This window comes from Globicephala melas, chromosome 3 (genome assembly GCF_963455315.2).
Source record: "Globicephala melas chromosome 3, mGloMel1.2, whole genome shotgun sequence".
Taxonomy (NCBI): Eukaryota; Metazoa; Chordata; class Mammalia; order Artiodactyla; family Delphinidae; genus Globicephala; species Globicephala melas.
The window spans coordinates 165,084,948-165,097,056 of record NC_083316.1 but is presented as its reverse complement, the minus strand read 5'-3'; the positions used below and the strand labels follow the sequence as shown (position 1 = coordinate 165,097,056).

General features: G+C 43.9%; 1 pseudogene; it reads right to left on the bottom strand.

Annotated features, from left to right (window-relative positions):
* Positions 1-610, bottom strand: LOC115865152 (large ribosomal subunit protein eL20 pseudogene; annotated as a pseudogene).
* Between the last annotated feature and the right edge of the window lie 11,499 nt (positions 611-12,109).

Sequence of the window (12,109 nt, the reverse complement as noted above, 5' to 3'; positions counted from 1 at the left end):
TTTGTTTTCCCAGCGAGTTTTATTTGGGCAGACCTGGGGACAGGGAGGTCCTGCATCTAAAAGAAGGTGTTGGGCCTCTTGGTGGTGAAGCGTGGCTTGTGCTGGCGACGGAGGACCCGGTGGGGCAGTGGGAATTTGATCTTGGAGTCGTAGAATTGCTTGACTGCTGGTCGGCGGCACTTGCTGGCTGCGATCTCCTCCACCTTCATGATCTGGATCGAGTGGGCCCGGGCACGGTGCCGGGCGCCCATGTCTCGGTAGCACTGGGTGACAGCACCGGCTGTGGTCAGGTCCCGGTACTCCCGGTACATGTTGTGGGTGCCACTGCGGGAGTCATAGCGCAGCCAGATGCCGAAGTTCTTCACCCGCAGGGGAGATTTTTCAAACACCTGTCCACAGTAGACAATTTCCCCTGAAGACTTCTTCATCTTCTTCAGCTGAGATACAAAGTACCAGAAGCGAGACTTGGCAACAACATGGTTAGGCGCAAAGATCCGCATGCGATAGGGGGGCGGCGTGCGGCACTTGGGGGTCGGCAGGCAGCGCCCCACCACCTTGTATTCTCGAAGCGTGCCCGAGGCCTTCATAGCGCCCTATCCACGCTCGCCGCCACCCTCGAAAAGCTGGTCTTTATTTTTTTAATTGAATTATAGTTGATTTACAATGTAGTGTTAGTTTCAGGTTACAGAAAAGTAACTCAGTGATACATATATATGAATACATGTACATTTGTATATATAAATGTATACATATACATTTATATATATAGATTCTTTTACAGATTCTTTTCCACTATAAATTATTACAAGATATTGTATATAGTTCCCTGTGCTATACAGCAGGTCCTTGTTGGTTATCTATTTTATATATAGTAGTGTGTATCTGTTAATCCCAAACTCCTATTCTATCCCTTCTCCTGCAATCTAGAAGACATTTTTAAAAATTGATTAGTTTGCTCTCTCTCATACACACATAAAATTTCTGTATGGCAAAAAATATTTAAAGCAAAGTCAGAGACAAATGAAAAGCTGAGAAAAAAGTTTGCAATTCATATCACAAAGACTTAATCTGCCTAGTAGAAATCAATAACAGAAAGAAAAAAAATAACAGAAAGAACAACCCAAGAATTTTTTTAATAGGGCAAAGGAAATACAAATGGCTATTAAGCATCTGAAAAGGTCATCTCATACTAAGACAGATGAAAATTTAAACTATGTGAGGTGCCGTTTTCCACGTATCAGAGTGGCAAAACTCCAAAGTTTAATAAGGTAATTTATTGACAATGCTGAGAGAAAATAAGTGCTCTCATAAGTGGTCTCTCATTGTTGGTGCCAGTGTATACTGGCCCAACTCCATGGAGGGCAATTTGGTAAAATTCATCAAAATTACGAATATATATCCCTTTTGACCTAGTAATTCCACTTTGGGAAACTCTTTCTCCAGGTATAATTGCATAGGTACAAAATGACAGTCTGCAAGGTTATTCATTAGTGCATGGTTTGTAATAGCAAAGGATTAGGGACAACGCAGGTGCTTAATAGGGACCTGGTTAAATACAGTACAAGTATAAATGGAATACTATTCAGCTACTATATAAAAAATGAGGAACCTTCTATGGGCTGATAAGAGCTCTGAGATTTATGTCAAGTGAAAAAAGATACAAAACAGTGCATGTGACATGCTATCTTCTGTGTAAAGATAGTGCGGAAAATTGCTTATATCTGTATAAATAAATGCAAGAATGACAGAGGAGAAACTATTGACAGTGATTTTGGGTATGAGTGAGGGGAACTGGACAGATAGGGGACAAGAGTGTTAGGGAGATTGAAATTAAAATTTTTAATTAAAAAATTTTCCGGACTTCCCTGGTGGAGCAGTGATTAAGAATCCGCCTGCTAATGTAGGGGACATGGGTTTGAGTCCTGGTCGGGGACAATCCCACGTGCCACGGAGCAACTAAGCCTGTGTGCCACAACTACTGAGCCTGCATGCCACAACTACTGAAGCCTGTGCACCCAGAACCCATGCTCTGCAACAAGAGAAGTCACCGCAATGAGAAGCCTGCGCACCGCAATGAAGAGTAGCCCCTGCTCACCGCAACTAGAGAAAGTTGCGCACAACAACGAAGGCCCAACGCAGGCAAAAATAAATAAATAAACTTATTTAAAAAAATGTCCTCCAAGAGAAATGAAAGCACTCTCCCATCAAAAACTTGTATGTGACATTGGATGCAACTAGAGATTATCATACAAAGTGAAGTAAGTCAGAAAGAGAAAGACAAATACCATATGATATCACTTACATGTGAAATCTAAAATATGGCACAAATAAACTTATCTATGAAATAGAAACAGACTCACAGACACAGAGAACAGACTTGTGGTTGCCAAGAGGGAGGGGGGATGGGGGAGAGAGGGATTGGGAGTTTGGGATGAACAGATGCAAACTATTATATATAGGATGGATAAGCAACAAGGTCCTATTGCATAGCACAGGGAACTATATTCAATATTCTATGATAAACCACAATGGAAAAGAACATAAAAAAGAATGTATATATATGTATAGCAGAATCACTTTGTGGTACAGCAGAAATTAACACAACATTGTGAATCAACTATACTGCAATTTTAAAAAATTGAAAAAAAAAAGTGTATGTGAATGTCCATAACAGCTTTATTTTTAATAAACAAAGACTGGAACAACCCCAATGTCCTTCAACAGATGAATGTATACAGAAACTGTGGTTTATCCATATCAACGTTAAAAATAAATATACTATTGATACACACTCCAACAGAGATGAATATCAAAATAATTGTGTTAAGTAAAAAAAAAGCAGGCAAGAAAGGAGGACATTCCATGTACTCTATGTGATTCCATTTATATAAAATTCTAGGAAATGCAAACTTACCTGTAGTGACGGAAAGCAGGTCATGGTTACCTGGGGAAGGTGGGAGGAGCCAGTGGGAGAGGTTCTTAAGAGGCACAAGGAAGCTTCTGGGTGTGATAGAGATTTCCATTACCTTGATTATGGTGATAGATTCACAGGTGTTTACATAGGTCAGAGTTGATTAGATTGTGCACCTGACATATGTACAGATTATGGTATGTCAATTACACTACAATATACTGCCAAGATGCTTTCCCCACCATTTTTGTCTTAGTCCTCTTGGGCTGCTATAACAAAATGCCACAGGCTGGGTGGCTTAAACACAGAAATTTATTTCTCACAGCTCCGGAGGCTGGGAAGTCCAAAATCAAGGTGCTGGTATATTCGGTTCCTGGGGAGAACTCTCTTCCTGGCTTGCAGATGGCCACCTTCTCACTGTATTCTCATATGGTGGAGAGAGAGAGAAAGCTCTCTCCTGTCTCTCTTTCTAAGGGCACCAATACCATCATGGGAGTCCCGTCCTCATGACCTAATCATCTCCCAAAGGCTCCACCTCCAAAGACCATCACACCTGGGGATTAGGGTTTCCACATAATGAATTTTAGGGGAACACAAACATTCAGTCCATAACAATTTTGAAAAGGAAAATGTTTAGACATACAAAAAAACTTCAAAAGTGATTATGAATAAACCTGGATAAACATTCTCAAACAAAGTTTTAGGTGGACACACAATTAGGAAAAGGGAGACTTCTCCAGCTATGGTTTTTATTTTATTTATTTTTAAAATTAATATTCTCTTTTTTAAAAAAATATTTATTTGTTTGTTTGGCTGAGCCAGGTCTTCGTTGCTGCATGCGGGATCTTTAGTTGCAGCATACGAACTCTTAGTTGTGGCATGTGGGATCTAGTTCCCTGACCAGGGAGTGAGCCCAGGCCCCTGCATTGGGAGTCTTAGCCACTGGACCACCAAGGAAGTCCTCCAGCTATGATTTTTAGAGTTTTGGGGTTTGGCACAATGCAAATGCCTTCCCCATTCAAAATTGTAACTTACAAAAACAGACAGGATTAAAAAAAAAAAAGATTGATTAGTTTGGAACTAGAGAGAACTAGGTTGAAATCTTGGGCTTTCTAAGCTGTCTGTCTTTGGCCAAGTATGTGAACATCTCAGAACATCACAGTTTTCCTGTCAGTCCGAAAGGGAAAGGAATGCTTTCGTTTTCAGGGCTGATTAAAGGGTGACAAAACATAGACTATGCAAGTGCCTAATGGGATAAAGGTGAGTGCTAAATTAATGTGCACTGTTATAATTATTATTCTTACCTTAGTGAGTTCAGGGCTGTTTGCCCTGGTGTCCAAAGGCGGCAGGTTCACACACACGCAAGCTCCCAGGCTGGGAGGACTCTGGGAGACGGGTGGCGATGGGGAGAGTGTCTTGGGCAGAGGCCACTCCATTCCTTTCTGGAGCCCCAGCCCAGAATCTGAGTCATTCTTTCTGCTCTGAGATTCTGAGGCTCCTGCCCTAAAACTGACCTCTCCTGATGACCTGATGTGACTAAAGGCTGACAGGAAAGGGCATGGGCAGTTGCCAGGGGTGGCGGGGGCCACTCCTGGGGGGCCAGCAGCCTTGTTTTGGGATGTCCACATACAATGTCCCTCTGGGCTCGTCTGGGAAGAATCAGTCACATATCCCACGCTACAATGCATTATTCATGCTCTTCCCCAATCTGGGTCACCCAGTCCATATCCTTTTCATCTGGATAATCTTACTGTTCCTCAGCCCCAGGGCCCCTGCCCAAAAAGCCTTACCTGCTGGGATAGGTCCCTTCTCTGACCTCTTCTAGGCCCTGTGCTTCCCCATTACAGCACTGATCATCCAATATTAAAGTTAAGTGGTCAAACAGACATAGAGAACAGACTTGTGGTTGCCAAGGGGGAGGAGGGGTGGGACAGGGAAGGACTGGGAGTTTGGGATTAGCAGATGCAAACTATTATATATAGGAAGGATAAAAAACAAGGTCCTGGGCTTCCCTGGTGGCGCAGTGGTTGAGAGTCCGCCTGCTGATGCAGGGGACACGGGTTCGTGCCCTGCTCCGGGAAGATTCCACGTGCCGCGGAGCGGCTGGGCCCGTGAGCCATGGCCGCTGAGCCTGCGCGTCCAGAGCCTGTGCTTCCCAACGGGAGAGGCCACAACAGTGAGAGGTCCGCGTACCGCAAAACAAACAAACAAACAGAAAAAAACACAAGGTCCTACTGTATAGCACAAGGAACTATGTTCAATATCCTGTGATAAACCATAATGGAAAAGAATATGAAAAAGAATGTATATATACATATAACTGAATCACTTTGCTGTACAGCAGAAAATAACATTGTAAGTTAACTATACTTCAACAAAATAAATGTAAAAAATAAAAATGCTTAAAATAATCAAAATTAGGTCAAAAGATACAAACTTCCAGTTATAAAATAAGGAAGTCCTGGGGTTGTAACATACAGCATGGCAACTATAATTAATAATACTATTATATATTCAAAAGTGGCTAAGAGTAAATCTTAAAAGCTCTCATCATAAGAAAATAATTTTTATTTTTTGGCCGCTCCGTGTAGCTTGCAGGGTCTTAATTCTGTGACCAGGGATTAAGCCCAGGCCCTCAGCAGTGAAACCACAGAATCCTAACCACTGGACCACCAGGGAATTCCCAAGGAAAGAAATTTTGTAACTCTGTATGATGATGGATGTTAACTAGACTTATTGTGGTGATCATTTGGCAATGTATATAAATATTGAATCATTATGTTGTACATCTGAAACTAATATAATATTATGTCAATGATGTCTCAATGAAAGAATTTTTTTTTTCTGTGTTGGGTGTTCGTTGCTGAGTGCGGGCTTTCTCTAGTTGTGGCAAGTGGGGGCTACTCTTCATTGTGGTGCGAGGGCTTCTCACTGCAGTGGCTTCTCTTGTTGCAGAGCACGGGCTCTAGGCCCACAGGCTCCAGTAGTTGCAGCACGTGGGCTCCGTTGTTGTGGCGCTCGGGCTTAGTTGCTCTGTGGCATGTGGGATCTTCTCGGACCAGGGATCAAACCCGTGTCCCCTGCATTGGCAGGAGGATTCTTAACCACTGAACCACCAGGGAAGTCCCAAGAATAAATTTTTAAAAATCACAATTAACGGTGCTAATATGGGCAAACAGATTTGCCCCCTGGTACTATGCCCGGAGGTCACAATATCAGTGCCAAAAAATGCATAGTAATCAGGAGGAAGCATCAGACAAATGCAAAGTGAGGAACATTCCACCAATAACTAGTGTGTGCATTTCAAAAAAGTCAATGTCAAAAAAAATGGTACAGGGCTTTCCTAGTGGTTCTGTGTTAAGACCCCACATTCCACTGCAAGGGCCATGGGTTCGATCCCTGGTCGGGGAAGTAACGCATGTCGCAAGGTGTGGCCAAAAAAAAAGAAAAAAAGGTACAAATGAACTTATTTACAAAACAGAAATAGAGTCACAGAGGTGGAAAACAAACTTATGGTTACCAAGGGGGAATGGAAGAGGGATAAATTGGGAGATTGGGATTGACATATACACACTACTATATATAAAATAGGTAACTAGTAAGAACCTACTGTATAGCACAGGGAATTCTACTCAATACTCTGTAATGACCTATATGGGAAAAGAATCAAAAAAAGAGTGGATATACGTATATGTACAACTGATTAACTTTGCTGTACACCTGAAACTAACACAACATTGTAAATCAACAATTTTTAAAAAGTCAATGTCGTGAAGGACAAAGAATGATTGAGGAACGGGTCCAGATTATGGAGGACTAAGGAGACACAAGTAAATGCACCATGTGATCCTGGATGGGACCCCAGAGGGGGAGAAAACAGCTGTAAAGGACATGATGAAACTGGAATCTGGACTGAAGATTAGATAACAGCAATATGTCAGGCTCAAACTTCCTCAAGTTGCTATCTGTGCTGCAGTTACGTAAGTGAAAGGCGTTGTTCTTAGTAAAAGCACTAATCATGTCTGCAGCATATCCTCAAATCATTCACACACACAAAAGTGTGTGTGATTATCTTTTTTTCTATGTGTATTTTATATATACATGTATACGTGTGCATTATATATGTGCATGTGTATAATAGGTGTGTGTGCATATTATATGTATATACATGTGTCTCTCTGTATATAAATGTTTTTCTCTCTCTCTCTCCTCCTCTCTCTTTTTTTTTTTTTTTTTTCGGTACGCGGGCCTCTCACTGCTGTGGCCTCTCCCGTTGCGGAGCACAGGCTCCGGACGCGCAGGCTCAGCGGCCATGGCTCACGCGCCCAGCCGCTCTGCGGCATGTGGGATCTTCCCGGACCAGGGCACGAACCCGTGTCCCCTGCATCAGCAGGCGGACTCTCAACCACTGCGCCACCAGGGAAGCCCTACTCCTCTCTCTTTTGTACAAGAATCATCTCTGTTTTATTTATTTCACAGAGTAATGATTTTAGTTGAATACATTTGGGCACAGTAAATATTTGACATGAAAAGTAGTTGTATCAGAATGGGCATCAGAAAAATAGCAACTCATCTTTACACATAATAAGTAGAAAATATTTTTTCTGTCTGTTCATGTAAGTGTTACAAATCCTGAGAATGTTATACACTGAACTAGGTACTACCTTATAATTAAATCTTGCGCATATATATATATAGAGAGAGAGAGAGAGACAGAGAAGAGAAATATATATGGAATATATATATATATATATTTGTGTGTAATATATATATATATGCCTCTCTTCCTTTATGTGAGGGAGGATCACCAGGGAAAAGAACTGCTCAGCTGAGTCCACTGGATGTGGTTTTGAGCCACTAAGTTTGGGGAATGTTTGTTACACAGCAGAAGAAAACTGATTGGGCTTCCCTGGTGGTGCAGTGGTTGAGAATCTGCCGGCTAATGCGGGGGACACCGGTTCGAGCCCTGGTCTAGGAGGATCCCACATGCCGCGGAGCAACTAGGCCCGTGAGCCACAACTACTGAGCCTGCACGTCTGGAGCCTGTGCTCCGCAACTAGAGAGGCCGCGATAGTGAGAGGCCCGCGCACCGCTATGAAGAGTGGCCCCCTCTTGCCACAACTAGGGAAAGCCCTCGCACAGAAATGAAAACCCAACACAGTAAAAATAAATTAATTAATAAACTCCTACCCCCAACATCTTCAAAAAAAAAAAAAGAAAAACCACGGCTTTAAAAAAAAAAATGCTCCTGATTTCTAAAAAAAAAAAAAGGAAAATGGATACACTAATGCTGTTAAATAATAAAATATGTTCTATCCTCCCAGTTTTTAAAATATACCTTCAAAACAATATGAAAGGCCAGATTCAAATTTATTATTTCTTTTTTGTTTTAATAAGATTTGGGTTTTTTTTAGATTAGAGTTTTTAAATTGTGGTAAAACATACATAATAGAAAAAGTTTAACCATTTTAATGTATACAATTCAGTGGCATTGAGTACACATACAATGTTGTACAACTTCTACCTAGTTCCAGAACTTTTCCACCAGCCCAAATGGAAACTCAATGGTCTAAAAGGAAGTCTATGGGCTCCAGTAAATATACCCATTGCTCCCACAACTCCTTGCCTGGTGGAGGCATTCACCCTCCAAAGTGCAGTGCCATAATAGAGGTCCCTCTTGCCCTGGTCTGAGGCTGGCACTGGCAACAGAAAAACACCAGCCCAAAGGCAATGATCAGAGGCTTAAAGGATCTGCAAAAAAACAGAACATGGAATGGCCTGTGTCGCACAGCAGTGATGGGGCGGGAGGGCTTCCCTTGGCCAAAGAGGGCAGCTCCCCTTCAGCTTTGGACCGTTGCAAACAAGCAGGACTGCAGACCACTCCTGTTGGACCTTCCAATTTTTCAAGAGAAGCAGAAATTCCGGATTTTCATTAGAAATCTCCTGATACTCAAAATTCTGGGCAGAACAAACCAAGCATATCTTCAGGTGGAGTTTGGCCTGTGGGGTCCAGCATAGGATCATGCAGGATCTGTGCCTAAAACATGGGTGAGGGAGACTTCCCTGGTGGTCCAGTGGGTAAGACTCCATGCTCCCAATGCAGGGGGCCCGGGTTCGATCCCTGGTCGGGGAACTAGAGACTGCATGCATGCTGCAACTAAGAAGTCTGCATGCTGCAACTAAAAAGATCCCATGTGCAGCAACGAAGACCCGGCTGAGCCAAAAAAAAAAAAAAAAAAAGGGTGAGGGATGGGGTGGGTGGGAGAGCAGAGCTGGCAGAGGGGGCTTGGCTTCTGTGCAAATTTGAGCAGGAGACAGGATTGCAACTCATGGGAGCAGCATTAGTTGTACTCCATGTCCGCCACTGGCAGAACTCAAAATAAAGCATGGTTGGAGCAGGTTTAAGCTCAATAATAATCCTAGTCTTCCTGGGAAACTTTATTCCCCCCACACCTCCTCTCTCAGACTATGTGATCTCTCTGTACCTCTGTTTCCCCTTCTTTAAAATAGAGACCTTACAGGATATATTAAGTGAATGAATATATGTAAAATACATAAAATAATGCCAAGTGCAGGGTGGGCACTACTTAAATGTTGGCTACTGTATTAGCTGCAGAATGAGTGGCTTAAAACAACAAGACACATTTATTATTTCTTACTTTTCTGTGGGTCAGGAGTTTGGGAGCAGCTTAGCTGGGTGGTTCTGGCTTGGAGTCTCATGAGGTTGCTAACAGATGCCAAGTGAGGCTACATCATCTGAAAGCTTGACTGGGGCTGGAGGATCTGCTTCCAAGATAGCTCCCTTGTGTGGCAGACAAGCTGATGCTGGTTGTTGGGTGGAGGCCTCAGTTCCTCACCTTGCAGATCTCTCCAAAGGGCTGCTTGAGTGTCCTCACAGTATGGTGGCTGGCTTCTCCCGGAGCAAGTGAGCTAATCAAGAACAAGAAGGAAGTCACATGTTTTTTATGACCTAACCTCAGAAGTCACACACATTGTCATTTCAACAATATCCTCTTGGTTATATGATGGAGAGGAACTACACAAGAGTGCAAATATCAGGAAGCAAGGATCACTGCGCTATTATGAATAAAGGTAGCATGGCTGCTAAGAGCAGAGCTGTGAGTCAGGCAGCCTGGTTTCAAATCCTAGCTCTTTCTAGATAACTGTGAGAACTTGGACAAGTACTTAACCTGTCTTTCACTGCATCCTCATTTATAAGATAGAATAACAGTATCTGCTTCATTTGCAGTTGTTATTGGGATTAAGGGAATATATAATCACTTTAGAACAATTCCTGGCATATAACAAGTACACAATAGTGCACAACTTTTTTTTTTACTTGAGTTGTACACTTCATTATTTATTTATTATTTATTTATTTATTTGGTTGTGTCAGATCTTAGTTGTGGCACGTGGCTCCTTAGTTATGGCACGCAAACTCCTAGTTGCGGCATGCATGTGGGATCTAGTTCCCGGACCAGGGATCAAACCCGGGCCCCCTGCATTGGGAGCATGGAGTCTTAACCACTGCACCACCAGGGAAGTCTCTGCTGCTACTTTTTTATACACAGCCCCTCCAATGACAGATCAGCTCCTCCCATACAACCCACCAGAAGCCCCAATGATTGAAGACTAGTAGAGAGGGACTGAGGGGTCCCCAGTAATTAGGTCCTAGAGATACATACAGATGGAAAGACACTGTTCATGAGACTGTGTCCTGCTCCAGACTGAAATTTCCCAAAGGCAGGGGTTTTCCTTTCAGCTGCCCACAGACAGAAAAAAAAAAAGTCAATTTTACTGCTTCGCTTTCTGATGAGAGACTCCAGCCCACATGTCACCTTTCTAATACCATTTACTTCACCCAGAGTAGCCTACATTGGGTGGAGGGGGCATCTTGCCCACCATTATGGACCCAGCATAGTAACCAGCACACAGCAGGTACCAAAGAAACAATTGATCATGGTGATATGTTATTGCTGGGTCAGAAGTATATTCCACAGAGCAGTTTTTTAAGATATAATCCAGGGCCAGCTCTGGGTCCCTGGACAAATTCTTTTGTAGCCTGCTCACTGCAGGTGCCTCTAAGAGGCTTGGGTGTACTTTGTGCCCTCTGAAACACAGCACAGAGGTAGAAGCTACTTCAGAGTGGATCAGAAAGAGGCCTTCAGGTTGGGAAGGTAATTGATCATTTTTCTCAGTGCAAGAAGCCAGGGAGGAGGAGAGCTCACTCTTGGATAGCTATGTCCCCCACTCAGAAGGAGGCCAGGGGCTGGGGGCTGGACAGGCCGGCTGCCAGGTCAGATGGTGGCTATCTGGATCTATTCCTTGCCAAGGTTTTCCTCTGTGCCCTTCCCACCTGCCTGTCACTGCTGCCGGGATCTGCTATCCTGGCATCTGGCCCAGCCAAGTGTATGGGGCACACAGTGTTGGATTCCAGAGGCTGAGCTGGCTCGGAGCCCTGCTGAGTCAACTCTGTTTTTCTTGCCTGTTCTCTGAGCCATCGTGCCCTGGGTTTTTCCTGGCAGGCAGGTTTTCTATGCCAGCCTCAATTTTCAGGCAAGGTATAGGGAAGTTGGTGGGAATGGAGGGGGAGAACTTTGGTAAAAGTTTGTTGAATAAATGCTTAGCCTTGTGAAATGAAAGTGGTCCACCTCACAGCCTCACTCAGTTCTTCCTCTGTCCCAACTCTTTCCCTACCCGAGGGTCTCTCCACCAGCCTGGGAACTCCATGTAGGAGAGCAGAGGACTGTTTATTGAATGAATGAATGAATGAGGGAGAATGGGGAGACCTTCCTTCCATGTATCCCCTCTTTCTGTTCCAAGGTTCCTGCTTTGATTCAGGCAAACACTCTGAAGACCCTGAGGGTAGAGAGTGGGCAGTGGGGAGAGAGGCACCCGCTGGAGACTGAACAAGACAAATCTGGTCCCTGCCACCTGGGCACTAAGTTGTGCGGAGTGGGATGAGGGACGTTAAAGAATGCCACAAACGCATCTGCAACGACCAAGCCTTGAGCGGGAAGGAGCGCGAAAGCCCGAGATGTCTCCCCGGGAGACCAGCCTGGTCTTGGGATGCTCTCCAGGAGGCGTTCCGGAGGCGGGGATGTTTGAGGGGTCCCGGGTTTCCGTCTAGCTCTGCTGGACTGAGCGTACCAGGACCCTCTTCCCCAGCGTTTGACTTGGGGAGGGGGTCAGGAATGC